The 22,971-nt window shown below is 39.1% G+C and overlaps 1 protein-coding gene across 2 annotated transcripts in view; it reads right to left on the bottom strand.

Annotated features, from left to right (window-relative positions):
- Positions 1–22,971, bottom strand: part of LOC149173681 (transcription factor GTE6-like) — a 359,882-nt gene that overhangs the window by 146,612 nt on the left and 190,299 nt on the right. The gene's annotated exons all lie outside the window — the stretch shown is intronic.

The following is a 22,971-nucleotide window of genomic DNA, read 5'->3' as shown; positions in this document are numbered from 1 at the left end:
TAGATATGGTCTCAATCTTAATGGGGACACAGTGGCACGGCTAAGATCTTAGTGAAGGTGCAGCAATAGTGTTGCAGCAATAATGAAGACCTCGATGGTGCAGTAATGGCCTCAATGTTATCTCAGCAGTAAGAAGAGGATTGATGTCTTGGTCTTGGAGTGGCATAATAGGTCAAGGGTCATGGTCTTGGTATTCGTCAATTGGAATCTCTATAAGAAGAATTTTGTGTGGATTTTCCTCTCCAAGAGGGAGAGGTTTTGGCCCTGGAAGAAAGCCAACATCATGTGTTCTTCTCTTTGTTTTTGGTAGATATTTGATGAACTAAGAAGACACTCTCTAATAATAATAACAAGTGAAGATTGTGCGAAGAAGTAAAGTTAAATAACTCACAAATAATTATCATGCAAGAAGAATCTCATTAACTCTAACTGCCCTAGATTCTTCAACACATATGAGGACATATTATGTTGATTTCATCTAGTGTGATTCATGCCTTTCAGCAACCTATTATAGGAGGATATCCCTTTTTCCTTCGATCATGCTTCTCAAGATAGAAATAGTGATCCATGTTACCTGCAACCATACGACATTACATTATAATATTAAATACAAACATACATACTTCATTTTACCTTTAGGTCATCTATGCTTCTTCCAGCAGCTTTCTTAATTGAAGCGTCTTCAACCCCTTGATCTGCTTCATCTCTTATGCCATCATACCATCATCCAAGAATTCCACAAGTTGGAGTTCCTGATGAAACACTTGCTTCCTCTCTAGATTAGTGAACCCTTCGATGAGGATTCCATCAAAGAATCCTGAGGATCTTGCATATCCCCATTTGGCAGATGTTTCCTTTTTGACTTGATGTATGATGAGCCTTGTCCTGGATGACTTCTTCCTTTTCTTCAATGTCTAATGAGGTTCTTAAGAGCTATATCCTTCATGTTTGACTGCCATGGATTTTGATCCTTTTGCCCTTCATGATTCCCCATGGTGATATCACCAGCTCTTGCTTCCAATGCTTTCATGATGTCGTAATGCATCTTATTATTAATCATGGTCATATCCATGCAAAAGATTTAGGAGCTTATGATAAGACCCTTTTGTGAAGGAGACCATCTCAAACATAGTAGAGATCTGTTACTCCCTCTTTCCTTGATCCTTTTCAGCTACCTCCATCTTTTCGGTGATATGAGCTTTCTTTCCATAAGCTTTCCATAGCATTGAATCTTAGCTATATTGTTCTGTCTTTCTTGAGGACGAAAACTTCCCTTTCCTTTCTACAAATGTTTGAGTCCTTTAGCCTTTAACACTTTTTCCCACAATTTGTCCTTTTTCTATCTTGCATAGATACCACAAGTTGTTAAATGAGGTAACTTTCTTGTCCCAAGGACACTTGTTACCTTGCTTATTAGTTAGTGTATTTAAGAACAATGATGATTATCTTCTTATCATCTCCCCTAGATCTCCCAATTGAGATCTTGTGAAGATATCCCTTCATTCTTTGATACCTTTACTTTTGTGTAGATCAGGTCTAAAAGATATGACCTTCTTTTCTGCATTTCTAGAGAATATATCTTCTAGCATTTCATATATCTCTTTGATGTCTCCTCTCCTACTACATAGGAATGAGAGGACCTTTGACTGATTTCATCAAAATCCTATGAGTCCCTTGATGCATTCAAACAATGCTTGACCTTCAGAGACTTTTCCATAGATATCGATGACTTTTCTATGGGGGACTATATCTATCCTCCTTTCTCATGCAAGGAATTTCAATGACCCAACCAGTTTATAGATCTCCTTGCAAACACAAAGTCATTTAACCAAACTTGATTATAGAATGAAAAATACTTACTTGGCAAGTGAAGATGAAATCTTCACCTTGATCATGTTGAAGATGCACTGATGCTTCCTCCGGGTGATCTTTGAGTTGATGTGATTTTGTTTCTCTATGCATTGTAGATCCTTGTGGTCTTGTTATAAAGTTTAATCCTTCTCGCTGCTATAGAATCCTAGATACTTTGATTTGTAGATCCTTGAGGCATATTACTGTGGCATTATTTGTACCATTATGCACTGAATCGAGATTACTTGTGCCCTTATGCTTGACTAAGATAGCATCGAGACTCTTACCAGGATTCCATCGAGATTGTATCACCAAAATGTAGGATCAAGAACATGTGAGTATGATGATATTGATGTCCTTTTTGTGTTGATAAATTCAGCATTGAACCATACTCTAATATGTCACCGAAACGTTGTTTTATTATCCTTACTGTGATCCGCTTTTGTGCACTGTGATTTAGCATCGAAACTTTCTCCAAGTTCTGTGTACTGTAATCTAGGTTGAACCAATCACTGTTTGGCACATCTGTGGTATGTCATCCAATTATAAAGGTATGTATTGCAGAGCCTTCGAACTACTGCATAGAGTGACACTGTAATCACTGCAATTTTGCCCAACAAAAACTGAGTTGCCTATCTGAGATTTACTGAGATCCTCCTACCTGTGATTGTGCCGAGACATTAATGTTGTGATCTGAGCTTGATGTCACTGTTACCTTGACTTTGATGCCCTTCTTTTCATTAGACTGTAACCATAGCTCTGATACCATGTTGAGAATTAGGTAGGGCAACGTTTAATTCATATTCTCTTTCATTGAATACTACTTGTGTACTTCTTAACATTATCTTTGTTACTTATTATTATTCATGTTCGATACATCAAAATAGCAATCAAACCAATAAAACAGTGACATAATAATTAGGCTCTAAGACAGGGCTAAAAGCCCTCCTCTTGAGGGGAAAACTCGTAAATCTCTTCTTATAGATTCTTCACAAGATGAGTACAAAGACCATGACAAAACCTTGACCTAAACTACCTCTCCTAGACCAAGACACAATCACCCTTCTTTCTTGCTCATTTTGCACCATGTAGCACTGATAGCTTGACTTCTCCTTAGCTCTGAGGATATCTTTGTGACTACTCATCTTCCACTGAACCGAGTCATCTATTCACGATCTATCTCTACATCTGAAATTGATTCATTGTCTTGACACCCGAACTAGCAGAGACATCTGATCCACGATCTGTCTCTCCATCTGAAACTGATCCATTGTCTTGACACCCAAACTGGCAGAGACATTTGCACCTATCTTGGCATCTGAACTGTCTTCGTTGTCCTTTCACTTCCTCGCTATCCCTTCCTTCACTTGTTGACCCTTTCACATGTACTATCCGAAGCCTCAGTCTTCCTGTACCATACCTCCAAAAATCTCAAAGAAGTTGTCCGAGTTCTGTGTTCTATGGAAGTGATCTGAGTTGCCTTTATATAGTTGTTGGTGCCTATATTGGAGCCGACATGAATCAGTGAACCGATGTGTCTTTTATTCTGAGCCGACATGAGCTTTTTATATATATATATATTGATTGAGGTCAGTATTTATCAAAGGTTGTGTCTCTATTTGAAGCCGACGTGAAGTCTCCATCATATATATATTGAAGCCGACATAGGATGACTATGCTTGTCTATTTTGGAGGACTCTTACAAGTGTAAAAACACTTCATATACATAACTCTGAATTATACATTTATTACAAGATGACAACTTCACATCAAGAAGAAGTCTTTGACCTATAATAAAAACTCCTTGCTCATGAAACCTGTTAGCGCTCAAATCTGCCTCAGGCTGAGGAAAGCAAAACTCGAGGCAACATCATACCACGCTCAGCCTCGTAGCTAGCCCTACGAGGACGGGAGAGGGCTCTCTCGGGGTCTATCTCGGCAAAAGGTTTTCAAAGGGGCTGAGATGACCAATAAGGAATACTGATCTTAGGCTAGATATTAAAATCAGAGGTTTAAAGGTGATTTTTTGGGATTTTTGTTGAATCAAAGGGAAAAGCAATTTTGGGTGCGGGGATGAGACACAGTTTCTGCAGAGGTCTGATTGGAGCAAGGTAGGCAAATGTTTTGATGCTTTTAAAGTGATGAGGTGAATAGATCAGACAGGTGAGGAGCTAAGGAGAGCAAGGAAGTCTCAAGGATTCTCCTTAAAATGAAGAAAACATGGAAAATTAAACAAACTTAAAGGCAGAGCATAGCAAATTTATGGATTCTACCTTAACACTTCATTTGTTTAATGGCAGAAGATTAAATAAGGAAAGTGGTACACATACACAACTTACAAGTACTGAGAGAAACACACCATCAAGACATAAAGCCACAAGAATTCCAAATAGTGCTGCAAATCCCTGGTCTTCCCTTTGCCAAAATGCTGAAGTAAAATGTACAATAAAGTCTCAAAGCCTCTTCCCAAAGAGTCCAACCATGAAAATGACTAAGAAAATACATAATATAGGCAAGCTAACACATTCCCTTGCCTCTAGGGGTCGAGCTCATCATCCTAGGAGCTGTTTCAACCAATTCTAAACAAAGCACTATAATCTAGGCAGTCAAAACAACTTGCCTCTATAAGCTAGGAAACCAATTCATTCATTAAATGTTTGCTATTTTATGAATGAATCATCTAGAATAGGTAAATAAGTGTCAAGTCAACATAAAATTACATCAAGGAGGGTGAAAAATCCCATCACAAGTCAAAACTGGTCAAAGCTGGGCGAATTCCTGAGCTGGAAGGTGCAAAATGTGTAAAAAATCCTGATGCGTAGCGCGCCTGAGCCCTACGCGTAGCGCGCCTTTCCACCTGATTTTGGGGCACTTCCCGGCATCCAAATTGAGCTCACGATAGCTCGTTGGAAAGGTCTTTGAGTCTACTTTCCAACCCAAGTGGAATTTTCCAATTTGGTGTCCATTTGCCCCTCCAAAAGTTCATTCTCCCAAGGCTGCTACCTGTGTGTCCAAAAAGGGGCAGTGAGGTCATTTTTTGCATGTTTTTTGACCTTTTGGGGACCCAAAACTTGATGAAATGCCTTGGCAGTGGCTGAGCAGATGTATTTCATCATGACAAATCCAAAAATGCAAACCTTTCTTGAATTGGACCTCCCCATCTTCAGGGTAGCGCGCGGCGCGCTACGCGTTGAGGGCAAAAACCTGTTTTTAATACAAAAATTTCAAAATTGACAAAAACTTCTCCAAATTTTTTGAAATTTGGGCTGGGGGTCCCCAATCAAGTACTATGCTCAATCAAAGAGGCTTCGGCCAAAATCCGAAGACGATCAAGCTCCTTTTGTCGTTTTTGCTTCTTGACCCTTTTCCTCAATTTTGCCTTAAGACTCCTAATTCGCACCTTGCAAACCAAGTTCCGGACCTTGTAATGCATAACCATGTGTTTCAATAATGCATGATCTCTATCGGCCCTTTTCAGCCGTTCCTCCCCTACATTTGGTATCCCAGTGGCCTGAGCAATAGTCTCGGGTGACAAGGTGAAATTCACTCCGGCAAGGTTTACATGACCATCCTGTAAATGTAGAACAAACAAGCGAGCTAATTCACGATGATGATGAATTTGTGAAATCCGCTCACAGTATTCAAAACATGATTGATACCGAAAACAGTCCATTGCAAGTGGACAAGCTTGCAATTGAGCCAAAGAAGTAGGCTCCTCCCTGACATGCCGACCACCTTTGCCACCTTTGTGATACCTCCTTGGCACACTTACCTCTGGTGTAGAATCACTATCATAATCCTGCTCATAATCTGACTCGGTCTCTGACATGTTCTTTAAAAACAAGGTGGCTCGAATATATATATGCTGATATACAACTGTGTGCAAAATTGACTGTAGGCTTTTTCTTTTTCTCAAAATGCTGTGACCAAGGGGACACAAATATACAAGGGAACTGTTAGGAAAGGGGAAACATTAGGGAAATGGGGACAATGGAAATAAAACAAGGAATTTAGGGAAGGGAAGGGACATGAAAATTTTCAAATTTTAGGGTTTAGGATGAGGTAGGGTAGGAAAAATATGTTTGTAGTAGAAGGGAGGGGTTTAGGATTGGAGGGAGAATAATATAGGGTTTTAGGAGGAATTATTGGGGAAAATGTTGGTGAATATGGGAGGGGTAGGAAACACAAAAGTGGGAAAACCTTGGCAGCATGTAATTTTGAAACCCTAGCAAACTAGGCCTTTGAATCCACACAGCAACTTTAGGGTTTTTACATTTAATTTTCATGGCACATCTATCATAATTTTTTCTCATTAATCTTGCAAAACCAAGAACCAGCCATGGAAATGAAGCCTACCTGTGGTTTGCTTGAGTTAGGAGAGGAGTTGAATACTTGCTGGCAAATTTCTGGGTAGAATTCCCAACGCGTAGCGCACCTCACCCAACGCGTAGCGCGCCCCTGGTGCATAGCGCACGAGTAAATTTACACTGAGAAAAGTGTGCTGATGCGTAGCGCGCCCCTGGTGCGTAGCGCGCCCACCCTGATGCGTAGCGCGCACCCAGCTACATAGTGCATTTTGCAGGAGGCTTTTGGAGGCCTTCCCGGTGTCGAAATCGGGCGCAAGATAGCTCGTTGGAAAGGTCTTTGAGTCTACTTTCCAACACAACTGGAATTTTTCAATTTGGAGTTCATTTGCCTTGTCAAAAATCAAATCTCCCAAGACTGGTCAAAATGTGCCAAATGAGGCTGCCTCAAGGCAGAGTGCTGTTGCAGTCAACTTTTGAATGCCTTCCTCAACTCCAAATTGAGCTCATGATAGCTCATTGGAAAGATATTTATGTCTAGTTATCATTTGACTCATCAAGAAATTCATTTGACCAACCAGGCTAGGAGAAAATTTGATTTTCCCAAGGTCACTCCAGAGGTGCATTCGATTCTCCTGAGGCAACGATATTTTTGACATTTCTCTAAAACCATGACACCTGTGTAAAAAGTGAAGGAGGTTTTTCTTCTTTGGCATGTTGTGGACAAAAACCTCTCTCAGTTTTCCAAAATTCATCTTTGATTGCTCTGAAACATCTTTTGAGTGAAACTTATCCCGATGTGTGAAACAAGGAATTTTGTGGAAATGAAGCGAAATGAAGGGGATAAGGGGCTTCTAAATTCTTGGGGAAATTTTTGGAAGTAGGGAGGGATGTTAGGAAGTAGGGGAAAGTGGAATTGCGGAGATCGAGTGAGGGGAAGGGGTCCAAACGGGCAAAACACAGGCCCAACCTAGAAAATTGCCAAGTTGTAGCAAGAAACTAGGGTTTGTGCGAAAATGAGGAATTTGCGGGATCTCAGAGATGGGAAGTGTTTGATAAGGTACATGAAGGATAGGGGAAGGTGTATGAACATCTGGATACAAGTTTTGCTAATGATTTGACCATCCAAGAGAAATTGCCTTCAAAACCCTAGGAGAGGGAAATGAACCTTGCCTAGGCGCAACTGAAGCATGAACAAGGTGTAAAATGACCCAATGGAACATGACATGATGAGGACAACCCTATGAATGATGATAGGCTCAGCTGAATGATGACATGGACCGACATTTGGGCAATTTTGAAAGGAGTGAAAGCAAACCCTAGACCTAATGCCTAGTGACCAAATTTTGCTTGAAGACTCACTGAAATGACAAAATTTGACCTTGACACTCTGAGACCACTTTGTAAGAGCATATTTGATCACTGGAGGAAGGCTGGAAAGACTGACACTAACAAAACCCATGATGCAAGTATTACAAAATTCATTTTATTATTTGTCTTCTTCATTACATAAATTCATAGTTACAAGTCATTATGAAGACCGAACCTAGTTACATTCTACAACAATGATGACAAGATGGCATGATGATGGCAGGTGGAATCTCCCTAGTTGAGAGGGAGTGTTAAAATTGGCAACTAGGGCCAAATTCCACCTTAGCACAGCTCATATGATGGAGATGATTATTGCATTCGATTCCTCTTTTCGAGCAGTCCAATTTTGGTATAAAGATCATCTCATTCTAACAAGCAGAAATGGAATTTTGAATTTATTCTCTCTCATGCGCAAATTTTCAAGGTCGGCCTCAGTCAAATGTAGGCTCAAAAGCCCAATAGATGTGTCTCCTCACCCTCAATGAAGTGTATAAATAGGAGTGACCTATCTCCTCATTTGGATGTCACTCATCACATCATACATCTCTCTCCTCTCTTGATTGGTTCGTACAACTTGGATGCAACTTCTCTCTACTTCGCACATGTGGCAGGACGCCGAATTTCTGGGACTGTTTGCTGGCTGAATTTCAGGGAAACATACCAGCGTTGACCAGGGCTCTTTTGACTAGCGTTGACTTCATTTTTTAGGGCAGAAATTAGATCTTTGAAGGTTGCATTTATTGGCACAGGAATCGAGGTGATTGGGACAGTTTTGACCAGGGGTGACTTCAGCGTTGACTTCAGATTTTCCTGTAGAACTTACAGCAATGTTTTCTCTCTCCTTTGACTGGGTTGACTGAACTGTTTCGGGCTGACTTTGACACTCTTGGAAGGCCGAATTGATCTGCTATTGACCGAGCTGCTTGGAGGACAGTTTGGTGCTGCTTTGACCAATGTTGACTTATATTAGATATCATTTTTTTTTTTGGGATTCAACTGCGTTAAGTAAGTCATTCAAACGTATGACCATTTCCATGAGAGGTAGTCGTAACTGACTAATTTCTCATGATTTTTGAATAGTTCACTTAGCACTCATTGCATCGGGTGATGCTCACAGGGGTGAAGAAGTGGGATTGAAACTAGTGAAATGTGGAGAACGAATCACATAGCATCAATCATCACTTCCGGGGCTTGCACCCGGTAACCAGGACTTCCCAGGAGGTCACCCATCCCAGAACTCCTCTGGCTCAAGCGCGCTTAACTGTGGAGTTTTCCCCACAATCAAGCCCACTTAGCTTGCTACCCCATTTGCAAAACCTTAGCAAGTATTGTGCCTCATGAACCATTCAAGTAGAGATCCCTTGACTCTTTTTGAATTTAAGTATGGGGGATTTACGCAGTGCATTATATTAGATATCATTTTTTTGGGATTCAACTGCGTTAAGTAAGTCATTCAAACGTATGACCATTTCCATGAGAGGTAGTCGTAACTGACTAATTTCTCATGATTTTTGAATAGTTCACTTAGCACTCATTGCATCGGGTGATGCTCACAGGGGTGAAGAAGTGGGATTGAAACTAGTGAAATGTGGAGAACGAATCACATAGCATCAATCATCACTTCCGGGGCTTGCACCCGGTAACCAGGACTTCCCAGGAGGTCACCCATCCCAGAACTCCTCTGGCTCAAGCGCGCTTAACTGTGGAGTTTTCCCCACAATCAAGCCCACTTAGCTTGCTACCCCATTTGCAAAACCTTAGCAAGTATTGTGCCTCATGAACCATTCAAGTAGAGATCCCTTGACTCTTTTTGAATTTAAGTATGGGGGATTTTACGCAGTGCATTATATTAGATATCATTTTTTTGGGATTCAACTGCGTTAAGTAAGTCATTCAAACGTATGACCATTTCCATGAGAGGTAGTCGTAACTGACTAATTTCTCATGATTTTTGAATAGTTCACTTAGCACTCATTGCATCGGGTGATGCTCACAGGGGTGAAGAAGTGGGATTGAAACTAGTGAAATGTGGAGAACGAATCACATAGCATCAATCATCACTTCCGGGGCTTGCACCCGGTAACCAGGACTTCCCAGGAGGTCACCCATCCCAGAACTCCTCTGGCTCAAGCGCGCTTGACTTTCTAGTAAGCTCTACTGTTGACTGTTGTTTTGACAGGGTTTTTTTGACTATATATTGGGCAAGTGAATTTGATATTTGTACTCACTCTCTCTCTGTTGAACAGTTGAATAATAATAAGAAGATTTGATCAAAGGGTTTTCCCCACATTGGGGTTTTTTCCCTGGCATCAGCCAAATCTTGTGTCCTCTTGTATTCTGCACATGATTTTATGTTCTATCTGCATTTACTATCAATGTGTTTAAGTTAATGTGATTACTACTACAAATAATTAGAAATTGTCATTGGGTTGATAAGGAACATTGACGTCCATTGTTATCTAAAATTAGCATCAATCCCCTAGTTTGCTTGAAGGCAACAACATTCCTCCTTTAACTAGGGCTGCTGCAAAAAGGGGAAAGCAAACTCCATCACCTGTTGGAACCTCCCTTTTCCCTGAATTTGACAAGGTCAGTGATACATCTCCAAAGATGGCATTTACTTCAAGCACCAACTCCGAAAGGGATCAGCCCAAGATGACCAAGAGTGAAAGACAATTGGTTAGTGTCTTTGCCCCTTTGAAATTGAGTAATGATCCTAAACCATTACCTGAAAAATTTAACCAATGGTTGCCCAAATTCAAAGGGGATGCTACTTGGACTGCCCATGGTTTTATTGAAGAATTCTACTACTAGATGTCCCCTAGAATGATATTTGATGAAGATAGGATCATGATGATTTTTGCCTTATCACTTGAGGGACAAGCAAGACATGTTGAAATTTCTAACACGTTAGAAATCCCTACTGCATTATCTGGTTTAATTTCTCCTACTTGTTCATTCCATTAACAAGTTATTTACAAATATAAATACTGAAATAAACACAAATGCATCCTTAACTCATATACAGATCAGCGACTGAAATAACTGAGACAAACACACAAGGGACACTGTTATTTTTGGACAATCATCCCCGGAAAAACCCAATGCAGGAAAATCGGTGCAGCAGATGTGAGGGGTTTTCTTATTATGTTGTTTCTGAATACAACTAGGGTGCCAGAAATGGTTCACCCAACAGAGAATATCCTCGGCAGTAATACCTCTCCTCGGAGACAGATATTTCGATTGATCAATCATCGGATAACGTTCCCACAACAACTATGACAGCTCCTTAGCAAGATAGCGAAAGCTGCTCCAAGCTTCTCCTCTGCTCTACATCACTCTAATAGGGACTGCGTCACCCTCTCAGCTCATCAGCACTCAATCTGCCCCACGAAAATCTCCCAGCGCTGCCTCTTGGACCTGCGTCAACTCTGCTAGCCTCTACGCAACTACTAAGCCATTGCGTCAGCCCTTTGGCCCTCTGTGTCACCCACTGGCCCTCTGTGTCACCCACGCTGGCCTCTTCAACCTCTACATAAGTCCTAGTTGCCTCTACGTCAACCTCTCCAGGCTCTGCGCTGTCTCTCTGGCACTATCTTTGCCTCTCTGTTATGTATTCTCAGCCTCGTGTCGAACTGCCCCTCGCTACAACAGATCACTAGCTCGATTCTCTCAGCAAAACCTCGCTCCAGAAAATCGAACTGACTGATCAATTTGGTGCATCTCCAACTGACCCTCAAGCTTCCTCTTATACCTTTCATCTTGAGTCTTCAACGGCCGAGATTAAGTTCCTAATCAACCGCTAAGATTAGATTTGGCCTGATCCATGTCATTTAGAACATTCTCACCCAGTTTTATATTAATACCCATTAATATTTTATTTTTCCTAAGTTTAGACTTAGGAACCCCATTAAAAATATTAATTATTTTAATATCTCTCCAACTGGGTGGAATTTCCCCAAACCATTTTTGGGTCTTGCAGATCTTATGTGCCTTGGCCTCTCCACCAATTTTCATGGCTAAAGCACATCTGATGCTACCACAAATCAACACTCCCACTTAGCGAGGAATGTGCTCCAGTAATGTTTCACCATGGAAACATCACACTAATCCTCTGCACCGGTACTTGTGTCGATGCTTCGCCTGCTGCCTCACATTATCTGCACTGTTGCTTCATGTACTGCTGCCCATAACACTGCCACTGTAGCTCCCTCTCAATATGCTGCCCATGCTACCCCTAGCACTACCACCGCTAACTGTTGCACTGCAACTCAGTTACCGAGAGGTAGGTAACTGGCTTCTCCCAAATACTGACATCCCAGTGAGTTTGGAAGCCTCGTGAAACCGAAGCTTCCTTTGCTGCTATTCTGTGCTCCCTCTGATGCTACTGCACTACTGCATACACCTTTGTTGCTCTTGCACTGCTGCAACCTCCACTGTGTTGCCTCAAATTTCTGCACCCAAGCACTGCTCTGCTGCTCCACTACACTTTGCTCCACCCGACCTCTGTCATCCTGCTACTGTCATTAAGGGCTCCCGTAGCTGGGTATGATCCAAGAGTTTGGGCACCTCAAGGATCCTACCCCTAGTATGTTGTCCTCCTGACTACAACTCGATGTCTCCACACCTCTTCTCTAGATGTGCATTAACGCCCATGGCACAATTGTCATCAGTCTCGACCTCTTTCTCTACCTTAGCTAGAGCTGCCTTTGAATCGGAAGCCTCTCCCTTATTTTTCTTCCTGGGACACAGGGATGCATAATGTCCCAGCTCCCCACAATGGAAGCACTTCACCTTGGAGATATCCTCCTTCTTCCTCTTCCCTTCCTGTCCCATAGATGTTAGAGCTGCATCCTCCTCCTCTTTCTTGATTCAACTTCCCTTGCCACTACTCCCCGCCTTGGTCAACCTCCTGATATCTTCTTGGTGAAAAGTTGCCCACATCTCCTCCCAACTTGGAAGAGTAGCCCTGCCCAAAATACTTTGGACAAATGTCTCCCACTCCTCAGAGACTGCATTCAGGGCAGTGCTAACCATAAATTTTGGATCTGGTTTAGACCCCACAGAAGTAAGCTGGTCGTGAATCTCCTACAACCTGAGAACGAATTGATCTATCTGCTCTCCCTTTTGCATCTGATATGACCGCAACTGATTTTCCAATAGCATCTTCCACTGTATTGAAGTGCCCTGACACAAGGTCATCAAAGTATCCCACATCTCCTTTGCTGTGTTCTTTTCAGCAATATGTGGTATGACATGATCTTTGACCCCGTCTAGGATCATGCACTTCGCCCTCGCCATTACATCCTCATACTTCTCATTCTCAGTTGGGTCGACCGGGATAGCCACGGTTCTTAAGACAAAGTCCTTGATGCGATATCGATCCAGGACAGCCAGGATCCTGGCCTTCCAGATGACAAAGTTGGAAGCCCCGTCCAACCTGTCTTGATCCCTCAATCCGTTCACTGCCATTTCAACTCCTCTTTTGGACTCCTTCTGAGATTCGAATTCCCTCTTGGAAATCTCCCTCTAAGTCCTGATTTCCCTCCTGGAAATCCTTTGGCCAGCTGTCGAGCCGCTCCTCTCCAACCCTCCTTACAAATACAACTCGGATCTGGATTTCTTGGCTAGAAATCCGTCAAGGTAGTAACTCCCTCTACCTTGGTTTCATCTCCTTAGGTACTATTCTATTCTAATAGAACTAGCACCCTGTTGACCACTACGTGTCAACTTCCCATAGCAGTACACCCCCTTTTTTCGCAAAAGGGATAGCGCTTAATCGACATGTCCGTGCCATTTGATAGTCATCGTCGACTTGATCAATTTATGTTGTAAACCCAGTCTGCATGTGTGAATTGTAAATAATCTTAGCAGAGTTGAGTCATGTATGTAAATTGCCTAGGTGGACCTAATTTTCTAGTGATAATCTACGTTCCGGAAGGTTTTTTGTCTCACCGATCCATGATCGGCAGAGTTTTCCTTCAACCTAACCCCAAAGCCCGAATGAATTTTGTCATTAGAATCTTAGAAAAATCCTAGTGTGTTGATCTGCTAGATTATAGTTGGTCGCAGAACTGGGTGGTCTATGAGGGTCTATGTCAAATGGGTTTTCCCCTTTGAGATGTAAAATTGTTAAAGTCATGATGTAAAGTGTCTTGAGGGTTAGGAAATGTTTTAATCCCCTCATAAGTCCTAAGTCCTAGGTCCTAGGGAATTTTTTCCAAAGGCTAAGTTCGAGGATCCATTTAAAAATAAATTAAAAATTAAAAAATTAAAAAAAATTGAAAAGATAAAAAACAATAAATAAATAAAAAATAATAATAATAATAAAATAAAATAAATAAATAAATAAATAAAATAATAATAAAATAATAAAAACTTAAAAATAATAAAATAATAATATTTTGAGTAAATAAATGCAGAATTTCAATTTTTTAATGCATTAAAAATTCGACGGATGAGATTAAGAGATATCTTGATCCTCATCGATGGTCGAGATAAGTTTGACATGGATCACTTTAAATAGGGTGCTAGGGGTCATTTGAGATCAGATTAGATCTGAGAGTCTGATGCTAAAGAAAGCTCTCTTGTAGTCATTTTTTGTGCAATAAAGAAAGACTTTGGGGTTAAAAATCTTGCTGGTGTTACTCTTTTGGAAATGTTGTAAGATTGTTTTATTTTTCTGCATAATTTTATTTTCAGCCATTGAGGATAGCTTAATGAAGATTGATCTAGGCACAGGTATCTTGTCTGATCTTTGGGGTTTGAATGATAGTTTAGATTCTGAAATATAGTGGCAGGTATCTCCATTTGATCTGGGTTTCACTGTTGTTTTCTCCCTCTATGTTAATGGCTGATTTTAAGCTGTGCAAGAAATCCTTTTTTCAGATTACTGGGCATTAGGGGAAGTTCTCGGCTGAACCAGCGAACTCCCGGATTGTGTTTTCTGAAAGAGCCCAGCCAATTCTTGATCCCGAGCTTATTATTTGAAATTTTTTATTAATTCATGCAGGGTTTTCTGAAGCACCTCACATTAAGTTTGAAATTCTGAAAATATAATTGTAGATTATTGACAAATCTGGCTGCTAAAGAGCCTTAGATCTGTAAATATTGTAAATTCATAGCTGGTTTGTAGGGTTTTATTTTTAATCCTTGTATATATTTTCTGGGTTTTTTGTTTTCCATTTGCAGGTTGCAGGTCTGGGAAGAAATCTAGTTTTTTGCAAAGTCTTTGTTTTGGCTATCCAAGGGTTTTAAATTCTGTTACTTTCAGATCTGGAAATCTTTTGAGAGGGTTTCATCTCCAGAACCTGAAAACAAGTGGCTGCCTCCTGCAAACACCAGATCACAGCGGCATTTTATCCACACATGTTTTCTCTCCGCAGCTCTTCATTTGCTGCAAACTCTTGTACGCTGCCAAAGTCTGCAAAATTATTACGCTGCCAGAACCATTACGCAACTCATCAGCAACTGTTGCCCAGGCATTCTGCGTCCACTTCCCTCTCCTCATCAATCCGATCCTTCTGACCGGCGTCCATCACCTCTACGCATACCGCGATCATCCGCCTCCCCTTCCAAATCATTTGTTGCCCTTCAAAGTCGTTTTCCCCTCCTCTATGTCGAACAGAAATCAGCGCCATATCTTTTCTGCACCGCAATCCTCCTCTTCCTTGTGGTTTTCTCATGCAGCAAGATGCTTCACGTCCTTGCTTCCTCATCGATCCTCTCCCTGAAATGCACTATCAATCCGCTGCTGTCATTGAGCCAATCCCTTGATTTTTCTGCTGCCCGTTGAGCAGATCCTCTGCTATCGTCGTGAATCTAACTTTCATCCCCGCGTCTGCGCAGTTTTCTCCCATGCAGCTCCCTCAAACCTAGGCCATACCCATGCCCATCCTCCGTCCAAATCCTCATTCCGAGCATCCCCTTCTGCCTCCTGATCCGCTGCCTTGAGTAGCTGCTCCCTGCGCGTTTTCTTCATGCCGTCCAGAACTGGTTTATGCAGCACGTAAAAGCTCAAGTATTTCGATTTTTTTTTAGTTAGTGTTTCATGATTCAACGTAAGGTTGGCTTTTTGGCTTTTGTTTTAGATTTTAGAGTTAAAATTTTATCCTAAGTAAGCACTTTCGACTTTATTTCTTTTTAGTTAGAGGTTAATTCAGATCTGAGTTCATTAAAGTTGGCATTAGATTGTAGTTTAAATTATTAGGTTAGGATTTATTTGGTTTCATTTAGTTTAATTTTATATTAAATATAAAAAACTCAAAAATAAAAAATACAAAAAATAAAGTTACAAAATTTCCGTTTCTTTCTTTTTAGTTATTTATTTAGTTTTAAATTTTATAAAGTTAGCTTTAGAGTAGACTAGGTCTCTTAGGTTTTATTTTATAAATTTTTTTTTTATTTAATTTTATGGTAGCAATTTTGTATTTAGAAAATATAAAACAAAAAAAAATAATAAAATATAAAAATCATAAAAAAAATAATAAAAAGTCCCAAAAACATAAAAAGTTTTAATCCTTAGTTTTTACTTTTGATTTTATTTAGTGTAAGTCTTAGTTTTAGAATTATTTTTTTAGAAAGGTTAGTTTAGATTTCATTAAATAGATTTAATTTTGTTAGATTTTAATAATAAAAAATTCATAAAATATAAAAATATAAAAAAGCAGATTTGGGTTATTTTTTAAATTTAGATTTATAGTTTAGTTTAGTTTTATTTTAAAAATATCAAAAAAAATAATAATAATAATAATAATTTTTAGGCCTTTTTTATTTTCGTTCTATAGTTTAGATTCTAGATTCAAGGTTTCATTTATTTAGACTTTAGTTAGCCTAGTCTTGTTTTATTTGAAAACATAAAAATATCTTGGAAATATTTTGCCAGTCTTGGCTCAGGGATTTATTACGTTTCATCTTTTCTGCTGAGGCTAAAATTTTGATGTGGGAATTAATGTTTAACATGCTTTAATGTTCATCTGAAGATTAACTACATGAATGTGATCTCTAGTTAGCATTTTACGTGGTTGTGTAATCGAACTTTATCTTTCGAAATTTAAATTGCTGGAGTATCATTAAGTCATTATCTCGCATTTGGTAAAAGTTAATCTTTGTTTGAATTGTTTGATGGTAAACGATTGTGAATGAGTTCATATCTTTGCAGTATTTGATAAATAATCGTTTAATCAGGCACTGATCTATTAACTTACTAAAATCAATTTAGTGCTTGTTTCCTCGTGTCTCCCAACCCAACTGTTTCACAATTGGTCATTCATTTTCCCATAGGGTCTACCCCCCTTAGCTGCGGGAGACAGGCTTAAACGGAGAGATCGGGGATCAGGGTGACAGCCCCCGGTCTGAGCGTTGTCGTGACAATCTGTGCGACAACATTTTTTGGTGCCGTTGCCGGGGACATTTTATTCTCGGCGTTTCAACGACAATCATCCTTCTCATTTCTTATCTTTTCATCTGGCCCGGCAACGCCAACATTTTTTGGCGTCGTTGCCGGGGACAGAGTTTTTTCTGTCCCTGGTTTATTCGACATTCATCATTATTTCTTCTTTCTTATTTTTCATTTGAGCTGGCAGAGTTAAAAAATTTTATCTTCATCTCATCTTTTACGCCATTCATTAGCCTGTCAAGCCAAAATTCTTTGGCGTCTTTTGATCTTTTCATCACCTTATCTTTCGTCATATCAGCAACTTCCCTTCGATTTGTTTCTTGTTTGGGTGGCGACTCCATTTTCTTATTTTTCCCAGACAAGAAGCCTCTATCATATCAGCTTGTTGGTTACTTTTTGGATCCTAGAATTTGACTCATTGTTCAAGTGGCGACTCCACTGGTTTCATTTATTAATTTTCTTGAGCAGAGATCTCTTTCTATCATCCATTTGATCCCTTATTATTCATCATGGATTATTCGTTTAAACCATGTCATTTTACTAATGTTCGCCATGATATTCCGGAGGTGGCCATTTCTAAATTACCTGTGTTCTCGGGTGGTGATTCAGTCGCTGTTAAAAAGCATCTAGGCTGGTTTACTCGTATAATGATCATGTATTGTAGATCTCCTCAGTATAATCATGAAGATGTCAAAATGCGTCTATTTGTCCTTTCTTTAGAAGATGATGCTTTGAATTGGTTTAATAGTTGTCCTGAAGATTCCTTCACTTCTTTGCAAGACATTGTCGATGCTTTTAAAGATAGATATGGTGATCCAGATAGCTCGCCTTGTGCCCCTAAAATTGTGCAACAGAATGAAAATAATTTTATAAAAGGTCCAGCTGTCGATGAAAGATTTCAAGACAATGCTTCATATCAGAATTTGCCATCCACATGTACCATTGCAGATCATAGTGGAAAAGTAGGAACAAATTGTAAAAACAGTGTTGACAATGAAAAGGAAGATCATAAGCAAATTATACAAGAACTAATGCTACTGGTAAGAAATATGGAGATAAATCAAACTAATTACGCCAATGATGTGAGAACTTTATGCACCCACCTGGAAAAGCGTAATAGGGAGATGGAGATCATGCAAAATCAACATAGTAAGGAAATTGAAGCCATGAAGATTAATCATGACACAAAAATTAGTTTTATGCAAAGCAAGTTATCAGGCTTAGAGGAAAATATGATGACCATGCAAGCAAATCATAAGGAAGAGATAAACTCTATGCAGCATTGCTTAATGACCATAAAGGAAAAAGACGATAAAGTAATAAAAGATATGGAAGCTAATCAGATATGTCTTCAGAAAAAGTTATTGACCATGGAAGAAGATCATGCCAGGGAAATCAATGCTATGAAAGTTGAACATTCTAGCCAGATAAATGCCATTACAATACAGGTACATAAATTTCAACAGCGGATTAAGGATGAGAGAAACCAAGAAACATCAATAGATCAGGAGCCTTCTCATTTGCTGCAACAAGCTCCATCTTATTATGAGGAGGTCATTGGTTCGATTGAAAGGTGGTTAATTGAAGGTGATCCAGATAAACTTAAAAACAATAAAGATCAGATGCAAGATGAAGAAAGACATGTCACACATATCTTACATACTTCATCTAAGAGCTTTGAAACAGAAAGTTCCACGTCATCAGTAATACAGCCTGCCACAAAGAAAAAGCGCAAGAGAAAGAAAATGAGAAGAAGATTTGATGCATCAGACGGCCGCGAGCAGCTTGATTTTCGGATAGGAAAAAGTCCTACCATGTGCAGAATTGGACATGGCGCATCTGACAAGCAGCCGACAGATTTGCCTGAAAGCAAGTAAATGCTCAGTATACACTATATTGAACACATCTGATGCCATGGGGCATCCTTTGTATTGTATTCCTAACCTTACTCCTTGTCTTTTCAGCATTTTCATTTCTGTTTTAGGATTAGATTTACTTTTCATGTTACTAGATAGTTAATAAATGAAGAGCTTATATCTTTCATGTGCTTAACGTTATATGATGGTCTTTGGATGGACGCTACTTATGTTTTGTTGTGTGTTGCGTGGATGCAGATTCTGGATTCTCACGTTCCTACAGTGCAGCAACGTGTCCCCAAGTGGAGCCAGATGTTGACCACTACGTGTCAACTTCCCATAGCAGTACACCCCCTTTTTTCGCAAAAGGGATAGCGCTTAATCGACATGTCCGTGCCATTTGACAGTCATCGTCGACTTGATCAATTTATGTTGTAAACCCAGTCTGCATGTGTGAATTGTAAATAATCTTAGCAGAGTTGAGTCATGTATGTAAATTGCCTAGGTGGACCTAATTTTCTAGTGATAATCTACGTTCCGGAAGGTTTTTTGTCTCACCGATCCATGATCGGCAGAGTTTTCCTTCAACCTAACCCCAAAGCCAGAATGAATTTTGTCACTAGAATCTTAGAGGAATCCTATTGTGTTGATCTGCTAGATTATAGTTGGTCGCAGATCTGGGTGGTCTATGAGGGTCTATGTCAAATGGGTTTTCCCCTTTGAGATGTAAATTTGTTAAAGTCATGATGTAAAGTGTCTTGAGGGTTAGAAAATGTTTTAATCCCCTCATAAGTCCTAAGTCCTAGGTCCTAGGGAATTTTTTCCAAAGGCTAAGTTCGAGGATCCATTTAAAAATAAATTAAAAAATTAAAAAATTGAAAAGATAAAAAACAATAAATAAATAAAAAATAATAATAAAAATAAAATAAAATAAATAAATAAACAAATAAAATAATAATAATAAAATAATAAAAACTTAAAAATAATAAAATAATAATATTTTGAGTAAATAAATGCAGAATTTCAATTTTTTAATGCATTAAAAATTCGACGGATGAGATTAAGAGATATCTTGATCCTCATCGACGGTCGAGATAAGTTTGACATGGATCACTCGAACTAGCTGTTGGGGATTTTTTCCTTTAAATAGGGTGCTAGGGGTCATTTGAGATCAGATTAGATTTGAGAGTCTGGTGCTAAAGAAAGCTCTCTTGTAGTCATTTTTTGTGTAATAAAGAAAGACTTTGGGGTTAAAAATCTTGCTGGTGTTACTCTTCTAGAAATGTTGTAAGATTGTTTTATTTTTCTGCTTAATTTTATTTTCAGCCATTAAGGATAGCTTAATGAAGATTGATCTAGGCATAGGTATCTTGTCTGATCTTTGGGGTTTGAATAATAGTTTAGATTCTGAAATATAGTGGCAGGTATCTCCATTTGATCTGGGTTTCACTGTTGTTTTCTCCCTCTATGTTAATGGTTGATTTTAAGCTGTGCAGGAAATCCTTTTTTCAGATTACCGGGCGTTAGGGGAAGTTCTCGGCTGAACCAGCCAACTCCCGAATTGTGTTTTCTGAAAGAGCCCAGCTAGTTCTTGATCCCGAGCTTATTATTTGAAATTTTTTATTAATGCATGCAGGGTTTTCTGAAGCACCTTACATTAAGTTTGAAATTCTGAAAATATAACTGTGGATTATTGACAAATATGGCTGCTAAAGAGCCTTAGATCTGTAAATATTGTAAATTCATAGCTGGTTTGTAGGGTTTTATTTTTAATCCTTGTATATATTTTCTGGGTTTTTTGTTTTCCATTTGCAGGTTGCAGGTCTGGGAAGAAATCTAGTTTTTTGCAGAGTCTCTGTTTTGGCTGTCCAAGGGTTTTAAATTCTGTTACTTTCAGATCTGGAAATCTTTTGAGAGGGTTTCATCTCCAAAACCTGAAAACAAGTGGCTGCCTCCTGCAAACACCAGATCACAGCGGCATTTTATCCACGCATGTTTTCTCTCCGCAGCTCTTCATTTGCTGCAAACTCCTGTACGCTGCCAGAACCATTACGCAGCTCATCAGCAACTGTTGCCCAGGCATTCTGCGTCCACTTCCCTCTCCTCATCAATCCAATCCTTCTGACTAGCGTCCATCACCTCTACGCATACCGTGATCATCCGCCTCCCCTTCCAAATCATTTGCTGCCCTTCAAAGCCGTTTTCCCCTCCTCTATGCCAAACAGAAATCAGCGCCATATCTTTTCTCCACCGCAATCCTCCTCTTCCTTATGGTTTTCTCATGCAGCAGGATGCTCCACGTCCTTGCTTCCTCATCGATCCTCTCCCTGAAATGCACTATCAATCCGTTGCTGCCATTGAGCCAATCCCTTGATTTTTCTGCTGCCCGTTGAGCAGATCCTCTGCTGTCGTCGTGAATCTAACTTTCATCCCCGCGTCTGCGCAGTTTTCTCCCATGCAGCTCCCTCAAACCTAGGCCATACCCATGCCCATCCTCCGTCCAAATCCTCATTCCGAGCATCCCCTTCTCCCTCCTGATCCGCTGCCTTGAGTAGCTGTTCCCTGCACGTTTTCTTCATGCTGTCCAGAACTAGCTCAAGTATTTCGATTTTTTTTTAGTTAGTGTTTCATGATTCAACGTAAGGTTGGCTTTTTGGCTTTTGTTTTAGATTTTAGAGTTAAAATTTTATCCTAAGTAAGCACTTTCGACTTTATTTCTTTTTAGTTAGAGGTTAATTCAAATCTGAGTTCATTAAAGTTGGCATTAGATTGTAGTTTAAATTCTTAGGTTAGGATTTATTTGGTTTCATTTAGTTTAATTTTATATTAAATATAAAAAACTCAAAAATACAAAATACAAAAAATAAAGTTACAAAATTTCCATTTCTTTCTTTTTATTTATTTATTTAGTTTTAAATTTTATAAAGTTAGCTTTAGAGTAGACTAGGTCTCTTAGGTTTTATTTTATAATTTTTTTTATTTAATTTTATGGTAGCAATTTTGTATTTAGAAAATATAAAAAAAACAAAAAACAAAAAACAAAAAACAAAAAAATAATAAAATATAAAAATCATAAAAAAAAATAATAAAAAGTCCCAAAAACATAAAAAGTTTTAATCCTTAGTTTTTACTTTTGATTTTATTTAGTGTAAGTCTTAGTTTTAGAATTATTTTTTTAGAAAGGTTAGTTTAGATTTCGTTAAATAGATTTAATTTTGTTAGATTTTAATAATAAAAAAATTCATAAAATATAAAAATATAAAAAAGCAGTTTTGGGTTATTTTTTTAATTTAGATTTATAGTTTAGTTTAGTTTTATTTTAAAAATATCAAAAAAAATAATAATAATAATAATAATTTTTAGGCCTTTTTTATTTTCGTTCTATAGTTTAGATTCTAGATTCAAGGTTTCATTTATTTAGACTTTAGTTAGCCTAGTCTTGTTTTATTTGAAAACATAAAAATATCTTGGAAATATTTTGCCAATCTTGGCTGCTGAGGCTAAAATTTTGATGTGGGAATTAATGTTTAACATGCTTTAATGTTCATCTGAAGATTAACTACATGAATGTGATCTCTGGTTAGCATTTTACGTGGTTGTGTAATCGAACTTTATCTTTCGAAATTTAAATTGCTGGAGTATCATTAAGTCATTATCTCGCATTTGGTAAAAGTTAATCTTTGTTTGAATTGTTTGATGGTAAACGATTGTGAATGAGTTCATATCTTTGCAGTATTTGATAAATAATCGTTTAATCAGGCACTGATCTATTAACTTATTAAAATCAATTTAGTGCTTGTTTCCTCGTGTCTCCCAACCTAACTGTTTCACAGTTGGTCATTTATTTTCCCATAGGGTCTACCCCCCTTAGCTGCGGGAGACAGGCTTAAACGGAGAGATCGGGGATCAGGGTGACAGCCCCCGGTCTGAGCGTTGTCGTGACAATCTGTGCGACAACACACCCCACCAGCGTCTCAATCACAATCTGCCCACAGCTCTCCAAGCCCCGACAACTGAAGAAACTGAGCCTTTCAGGATCTACACAATCACAGCAACGACAAAATCTGCTCCTCCTCGCCACAGCGTCAATCCTTCTTGGCTGAGAAAGATGACTGGGCACTGCGTAGGTCTGATCTTCCCCTCTTTGCCTCTGTGTTGACCCTCCTCCTAGCTCGAAATGATGACGCAAGCC

The sequence above is a fragment of the Pinus tabuliformis genome, chromosome 4_2 (genome assembly GCF_031772625.1).
Source record: "Pinus tabuliformis cultivar Carrire ecotype Pingquan chromosome 4_2, CPIR1, whole genome shotgun sequence".
NCBI classification, from domain to species: Eukaryota; Viridiplantae; Streptophyta; class Pinopsida; order Pinales; family Pinaceae; genus Pinus; species Pinus tabuliformis.
The sequence above is the reverse complement of the archived record's forward strand: the minus strand, read 5'-3'. Positions and strand labels throughout refer to the sequence as shown.